General features: G+C 48.8%; 1 long non-coding RNA gene across 1 annotated transcript; it reads right to left on the bottom strand.

Annotated features, from left to right (window-relative positions):
- Positions 1-280: 280 nt before the first annotated feature.
- On the bottom strand, positions 281-6,310 carry LOC140578609 (uncharacterized). Its single transcript, XR_011982857.1, has 3 exons — positions 6,169-6,310; positions 2,508-2,646; positions 281-521 (listed from the first exon to the last, which is right to left on the bottom strand). It is a non-coding gene; the product is annotated as an uncharacterized lncRNA (long non-coding RNA).
- Positions 6,311-7,977: the final 1,667 nt, after the last annotated feature.

The following is a 7,977-nucleotide window of genomic DNA, read 5'->3' as shown; positions in this document are numbered from 1 at the left end:
GAAGGTTTTTCCCAATTGGGAGCGAGCGTGGTGAGGCGGAGCCCCGTTCTGCTGACTGGGTCCTGTATGATATATGACAGGGGCTCCGTGGGCTCTGCGCTCTTTGCTTCCAGGAAGCGGAGCAGGATTAACACGCGCTCCTGCCGAGGGGCTGATGCGGAGACGGACGGCGCCGTGCTTTCGGGATAAATACCGCCGCACTCACGTCACCACCCGGAGTCGTCGAAAACCACGCGCCCTCCTCACTTTTCTCGTTCGTCGGCCCCCGCACCCACAGCCTGATTCCGTGTGGGGGCTCAAAGGAGCGGGGGGCCTGCCATCTCTCCATGGGGGGAAAATCCACAGAGTTTCCCTTTTTAATACCTACCTCAGAGTGACTAATCAGAGCCAGATGTTTTCCGCGTCCGCTGCACGCGTCCGGTCTCTCACCCCTGTCCGTCTCCAATGGCAACTTCACGCCGGATGTCTTCACCTTCACCAGCAACATCAAACTCTCTTCTTCCATCTTTCCACTCACAGCACTAAAAAACATGGGAAATTTTGGAAACTAGTGGTACTGCCTGTTTGTATGTATATATTATATATTTAAAAAGCCATTGACTTTTTATGCGTGATGTTGGTATAATGTTTTCTGTATTCAGTCCTGAATGGAGCTGGACCCTTTGGAATAGAGCTTTGCCCATTTGTGTTTATTTATTAAGAATAACATTTTCATTACAAGCAGCCCAACTCGACAGTAGGGGAAAACATGCTCCCAGAGACAGAACAATGAAAGCCGCACTGCCCGCTGGAGACCAGTTAAAGGAAACCACTGCAAAATTGCTCCCTTCAAACACCCGGCAAAAACCCACCAGGAACGTAGGGGCGAGGGCTGTCTGACAGAGGCCAGGTGTGGGCCTTGCATGCCATGTTTGGGGGCCGTGAAGTGGCAGGAGGACAGGGAAGTTCTCTGTGCCCACGATCGAAAGGTTGTCGGTTCGAACCCCGTGAAGCCACATCTTGATTGGTCCCTTGGGCAATGCCCTTAACCGCCCCCCCCCATAAAACTTCTAGTGGCACTGGATGCATGGCTGACCCTCTGCTCAGACCCCAAGCTTCACTCTCACCTCTATGTACATATGTGTGTGTGTCTCAAAGGACAGCGTGAAGGGATATGCAAAAAATAACACATTCCAAGGTACCAGCTTTCGTCCTTGTTCAAATGGCAGATAAAGCATCTTAATGATCACCATGACACGCCCTAATCTCCCAGCTTCAGGCTGACCCGTTGGCCACCATGCACCAGACCAGAGAGAGTTATGTGGAGAGCATTGCTGGGGCTGGTCTTCCAGTTATGGTGCCCAGAGGTGGTGCAGCAACACATGCCAGTGATGTCACATGTCCCTGGGGGCACAGTGTCACATGATAGCTGGGACCACAGCACTGGCGACATGGCAGCAGGATATAATAACCCCTGTTAATCTCCCTAAACCAGGACCACCAAATATATGTGTGATCAGAAGGTTGCTGGTTTACATCCCAGCAGTGATTTCGCCATTACAGCCATTAAACCCAAAAACTGTATGTTGCTTTGGATCAAAGCATCTGCTAAATAATAAGATAAAAATAACAAATGTAAACAATCAGACATGTCAGTCAGAGATGTCCTGGGGTGACCATGTAAGGGAGAGAACATCCGTCACCCAGCTCTCACCCGGGAAAGACGCCTCAGTGCTCTCAGCAATGCTTACTTAAGTCGTTAAACTTAATTAAGCACGTCGACTTATTTAAACAGGGACAGACATTAAGCCAAGACATATGACGGCCCATATATTTTCATATTATCAATAAAAACAAATGATTGGTAATAGAGCGCATTAGGAGGAATGACTCATTATAACGTAGTAAAAGCAACAGGCAGTTTAAATACAGTTTGCTTGGTGCTCAATGTTCAGTGAGAAGCATATGTCCGTGAATGAGGCCCTATCCTCTGTGCCCCATACCTTCCCACTGAATTTTCACAACCCGGGAGATGTGGGGGATGAGGGAATGTGGGGGTGGGGAGAGGTAGGGAGATATCCACATCTCTGATGATGTAATGGGGCTTTAGGTTGCAGTGTAGAGGGATGAAATCAGGAGGTCATCGGATGAGGGCCCTCAGAGTCTAATAAAATCCAGGCGGCGCTGACTTCCTGTCGGCGGCCCGGGAACCTGCGCCTCACTTCCTGTGCTCCACAGCGGGCCGCCGTGTGAAAATCCCAGGCCGAGCCAGGAAACATCCCTGCAGGATCAACAGATCACAGCCCGAGGAGGGGGACCGTGTCTGTGCTGCCCTGCACCGCTCTCCCCCCACGCCACGTACAGGATGTCGTTTCCCACAGAATAACGGCCTCCTCAGCCCCGCAGGAGTCTGTGCAGAACAGCCCTGTGATCTGGGGGATCACTAAACTCGTGGGGGGTGTTGTGCTTTCTCAAAAAAGCTGCCAAATAAATGAAACAATAAAAAGAAATGTGAATATAATGTCCACCTCCGACAGTTGGCGAGCGGCCTGGAGATGCTAGGGTTGCATCGACAGTGTGAGAGACACAGGTGGTCGACCCCCCTCGGACCTGGGCTGAATTGGGTTGGAACCCCGCCGTCGGAGTCCTGGGACGCCACGTTTCGATCTGCGGGATGTGAAGATCAAATGACAGCATAAGTTAAGGACAACTGAACGGGAAGCAAGAATATAAATCAGGAGGAAGACAGCTGTGTGCAGTTTCACGTCTGCTGCGCTTCCCCGCCCATCAGCGGACAGACCCGCCCCCAGAATCACCTGCAATCTCATTCGGGCAGAAGGCTTTGGGAAATCAGAAATAATTGGTGTCTAATTTGCTCGGGGTTCAGGAAAATTAAATATCGTCGGGGATCTAATTTGCTGGGCTTTGGGGCAGACCCAGCGCCAGGCGGACGTGTGGGGAAGTGGCAGGCTCCAAGGCGGCTTTTACTGGGGCACCGCGGCAGTACAAAGCCTTTGGCATTCACCAAGCCACACCAGCTAACTAGATAACCACCCCGCTAACTAGCTAACTGACTGATTCAGGGACCGTTTGAGGTGATTCCTACAGTGATGAGTTCCAGCTCTGTGTTGCCCTGCAGTGAAGGTCTAGTTTTTATAAAACAATTTATATATAATAATTAATACATTATAATAATTGACATATAGATGATTTTCACCATGTGCCCCCAGAACCGCCACAACCCACACACCCCTATGCCTACACACACACACACACACATAGGTCTGTAATTATATCTTTGTGGGGATTCCATTCATTTCTATGGGAAACCCTAATCCCAACATGGCGATCTTAACCCCTACCCAGCCCTAACCTTAACCATAAGAAACCAGACAAAATACGAGACTTTTAGTTTTTTATTTGCCATCACAGACTTTATAAAATTGAGTTTTATATTGTGGGGACCTGAAAAATATCCCCACAAGCTGAAAAATAACAGGTTTTGCCACATTGTGGGGACAAATGTCCCCACAATGTGGTAAATACAAACCAGACACACAGCCATATGCAGACACACTGTACCCACTCGCACATCACAGCCTCGCACGTGCAGAAATAAGTGCCTCATATTCACATCGAGGCTCCTGTTTATGAAAATGGGAGGTGAGGCAGGTGAATTGGGCAAAGCATAGACAGGTAACGCCCCCCCCCCCCGCCCCACCCCCACAAAATGCACATTCAGCAGGGCACCTGCTCAACACTGCGACCAAAATCTGGATGCGGAAGGTAAAGTGAACGCTGTTAATTACCATGTTAGAGGCCAGGGGCCATGTAATCATGCATCTCCCCTTAGTAATTTAACGTCAGATCCGTTAATTAAAAATCTAATTACTGACGATCCCGTGAAAATGTACAACCTGAAGGATAAAATCTTTCACGTGTTGTTGTTTTCCTGAAAATAAAATGTAAACGGGGTCCCGTGCTGATGCAAGCCGGCCAAAGCCAAGGGGAGACCCGTGATACACATGCGGAGAATCGAGTCTCCAGCCAAAAGGAGAAACGTAAAAGCTGCGTGTGAGCAGGGCACAATTTCATAATTAGTAATTAGTCTGCGTCCACCTCTCTCAATTTTAATGGCAAGCAAAAAGGAAAAAGAGGAGCTCCCTGAGGGTCTGCTAATGCCAGAGCAAGGACAGGAGAAATCTTTATTCTGAGAGTCCGCCCCCGCTTATGTCACTTGGAAGTCATTTGTCTACATCCTGGACGGCACGTAGGGGGAAAAGAGCGCCTGGGAGTGATCTGCCGGAGGAATGCAGCAGGGCATGGGAATGGTGCAGGGTGCGAGGCACCAGGGCTACTTCTCTGGCTTGGAGCGCCGCCGCTGCAGGCCGCCACTGCAGGCCGCCACTGCAGGCCGCTGCCGTCCCGCCACCTATCACACTCTCAGCAGGCGCCTGAGAAAAAGGCTATGGCTTAACTATTTATTTATACATCTCAGGGGGAAGGGGGGTCATTTCAGCCCCCCCAAAGACCCTGGGACAGGAATAGTCACTCGTTGAAGTCGGTCATCCACCCCTGTTCTGCTACACGCTCGTTTGGGCCCCAGTCCGCCCCCTCCCCATGAAGCAGAGTGGACGCCTGTTCCCGTGGAAAAGGGGAAGGGGTCACGCTCTCAGGCTACACGCCGCAGCCGTGCAGCGGCTCAGCCCCCCCCCCGGCACGGGGGTGTCGTGGAGCTGTCCAATGTCCTTCATGTCACGTGCCCTGAATGCCGCAAACGTATGTCTTTACACCAAATGTTTGGGCCAAATCAGTTAGTGTGTTATTTAAATAAATAAATGGTTGCTTGTCAGGTCCTTGATATCAAAACCATGCTATCTGATCCTCCGTTTTGTCTCTTACACATTCATTATTATATAGACAAATATGCATATATTATATACATCTTTAGCAGTATATGGAAACACACACACACACACACACACAGGTTGCTATATTAGTCTCATGTGTGCCTGTGTGATTCAGCTGCTACTCTCCAGCATCACCACGGAGGCACGGCCCGCCCACGTGAGTGAAACCACAGATTACCATAATTACCATCTCGATGATACCCTGCGCTTCTGTGAGAACACTTTGTTAGTGCCGGTCTGCAGTGCTGGGCTACCGTCACAAGAAGTGTGTCGCTGTCATATGAGAGTGACATCATTTCACTGCTAGGAGCGATGACCTGTGACGCTGGGTTGAGTAACTGGAACTCGAGGGTAACTAAATATTTTTGGGCCACTCGTGCGCACATGCCGGATTTGGCACCTTTTCACAACCGTTTCGATTTTCTCCTACCAGCAGTGGTTTAGAGGCCACACAAAAGCAAGCGTCGCTCTGTGTTACTGAACTATAGTTAATGTTAGTGTGAGGTTATAAATATGTCCTTCGAGATAAAGGTGTGATTACGTGGATTCTGCTGTCATCACTAAGAGAAACACTTAAGAGTAATTCCATTTAAAATACCCCTAGTCATTTATTGTTATTTTTCCCCATTACAGTAACAGGCAATCGGCTGTTACAATTATCACAGAAAATATGCAAATGAGGATTAATTTGATGTAGTTCAATCTAAAACAAACAACTATTCTGACAAATAAGATGTTCATGGTTAAGACTTGGGCCTAATAACAAGAAAAGAAATAGTTGCTTCTAGATGGAATTCTGAATAAATAAACAGACCAGATATGAACTCTGTATAAACTAAAAGTTAATTAACAAACTGTTAATTGAATACAAGGTCTATAATTGTTGTATTACCAGCATAAACATAATTTTCCTCAAATATTATTAATGCGTTTTTGTTGTACCTATTAGAGATTCTTGTCTGCAAGTTAATTTCATTATGCTAATGAGCTCTCATCCTTACAGAACATACGCTTTGATCCATGTTAATTGTCGTGATCTTCAAAGACAAAGTCGCTACTTACTTTAAATGAATTTTACATTTTTTTTTAAAGAATCGTATGGAAATGAGGGGAAGTAATTAAATTTTTATTACGTGTCTCAGGATTTCCACGGGAGGAAGTCAGTAATTCTGGCCCGATTTCTCTTCGTGTAACGGGGGAGAGTGAGAAGGCCTTAAAAATATAAACCGAAAGACGTTCAGATGCGACAGATTAAAGAGACAGAGAATCCCAAACTTACCATAATTTGTCCTGATAAACTCTGCTGTTTAACATGCTCCTGTGTTTTTCCAGCATGGAAGTGTCTTCCTTACGGGTGCAGAAACTTTGCCCCCCTCCCCCCCCACCTCAGGCTTCCCACCGGCCTGCCCGACATGCAGGACAGCCCCGATAACATCCGCCACAGACGGGAGTGAGCAGCACGTCACACTGGGCCAGGCTGCTGTGGGAAAGGCGAGGCCCCCCGGCTCCTGTCGGCCGTTTGGGCCTCAGCTTGTCTGCCAGAACCCCGGGTGGGGGAGGGGGGGCAGTCTGACAACCAAATAAGGAACCAATTATGCACTCAAGCACTGGATACTCACATTATCAGTGCATTTCTAAACAAAAAAAAACACACGTACAAAGGCCTCCTAAAATCAGTCATGCTTCCCTTTTCTCCCCCAAAAAGCCAGACCTTCACTGAAATTTGCGCAGCCATTCCCATGGGACTGGACGCTGAAACATTGCTGAAAGTCAGTACCGCTCACGGGGGCTGCTCACGTGGTCCACTGACAGGGGCTGCTCAGGTGGTCCACTGACAGGGGCTGCTCACGTGGTCCACTGACAGGGGCTGCTCAGGTGGTCCACTGACCGGGGCTGCTCAGGTGGTCCACTGACCGGGGCTGCTCACGTGGTCCACTGACAGGGGCTGCTCACGTGGTCCACTGACAGGGGCTGCTCACGAGGTCCACTGACCGAGGCTGCTCACGTGGTCCACTGACAGGGGCTGCTCACGTGGTCCACTGACAGGGGCTGCTCAGGTGGTCCACTGACCGGGGCTGCTCACGTGGTCCACTGACAGGGGCTGCTCACGTGGTCCACTGACAGGGGCTGCTCACGTGGTCCACTGACAGGGGCTGCTTACGTGGTTCGCTCCTGACCAGCAAAGCACCACTATGATACTCTAAGCAAGGTTCCGCCCCCAAGCTCTGCTCCCTGGGCGCTGAGTTAGTTGCCCCCTGCTATGTCACATATGGGTTAAATGCAAAGGACACATTTTGTTGTTGTGCACGGTGTGCCATGGTGTGTCAACAATGACAATTAATCACTAAATTCTAATTTACTCACGTGGTCCGCTCAGCCACTGCGACTTTTCCACAGTGCCACACGGACTTCGAGGTGCTGCCATAATGTGGGCCTGCCTTGTTATTAATTAGCAAATGCTGGACCAGCTCACAGACGTCATAAGTAAATGTTTCCTGAGACATATACGGAAAGGAGCGATAGAAATTTGCCCTTCCGTCAAATTACAATACTACAGTTACAGGTTTCTTGCAGTTAAACGTTACCATCTCAAAGGTTAATTGACCCTAACTTATTAATCCGCACGTGAAGCAGGACTCATTCCCATATCACTGTGATTTTATCATTTGTCCAATTACTCAGAATGGTGATTTCATACTATCTAAAATGTCTTTTTCCAGCGAGGGAAGTTGGCTGCCTTGTTTGTGTTACCTGAAACAGTCCAGTCACATTCCATTAACATCGCATTAAAGGACAACTCCATACCCTAAAACAACATGTTTGACGAATGAATGCACGCTGGCATGCCTTTGCTCGGAGACTCCAGACCCTCAGCACCAGGGGCACAAGCCCAGAGCTCATTAACGCGCCACTCATGCATCCTGCCTACGACTTAAAATAGCAGCCAGGAAGTTCCATACAATAGCTATGCTAAGCTAAGCTAATGCTACCCAACCTTTATTATTATTATCCTGAGGTCATACCTGTGTCCTGCCCAAGGTCGTCCAAATGTCCTGTCAAAAGATGTCCCCACCCCTGTCTGAGTTCG

This window comes from Paramormyrops kingsleyae, chromosome 16 (genome assembly GCF_048594095.1).
Source record: "Paramormyrops kingsleyae isolate MSU_618 chromosome 16, PKINGS_0.4, whole genome shotgun sequence".
Lineage (NCBI taxonomy): Eukaryota > Metazoa > Chordata > Actinopteri > Osteoglossiformes > Mormyridae > Paramormyrops > Paramormyrops kingsleyae.
This window is presented reverse-complemented; position numbering and strand designations above follow the sequence as displayed.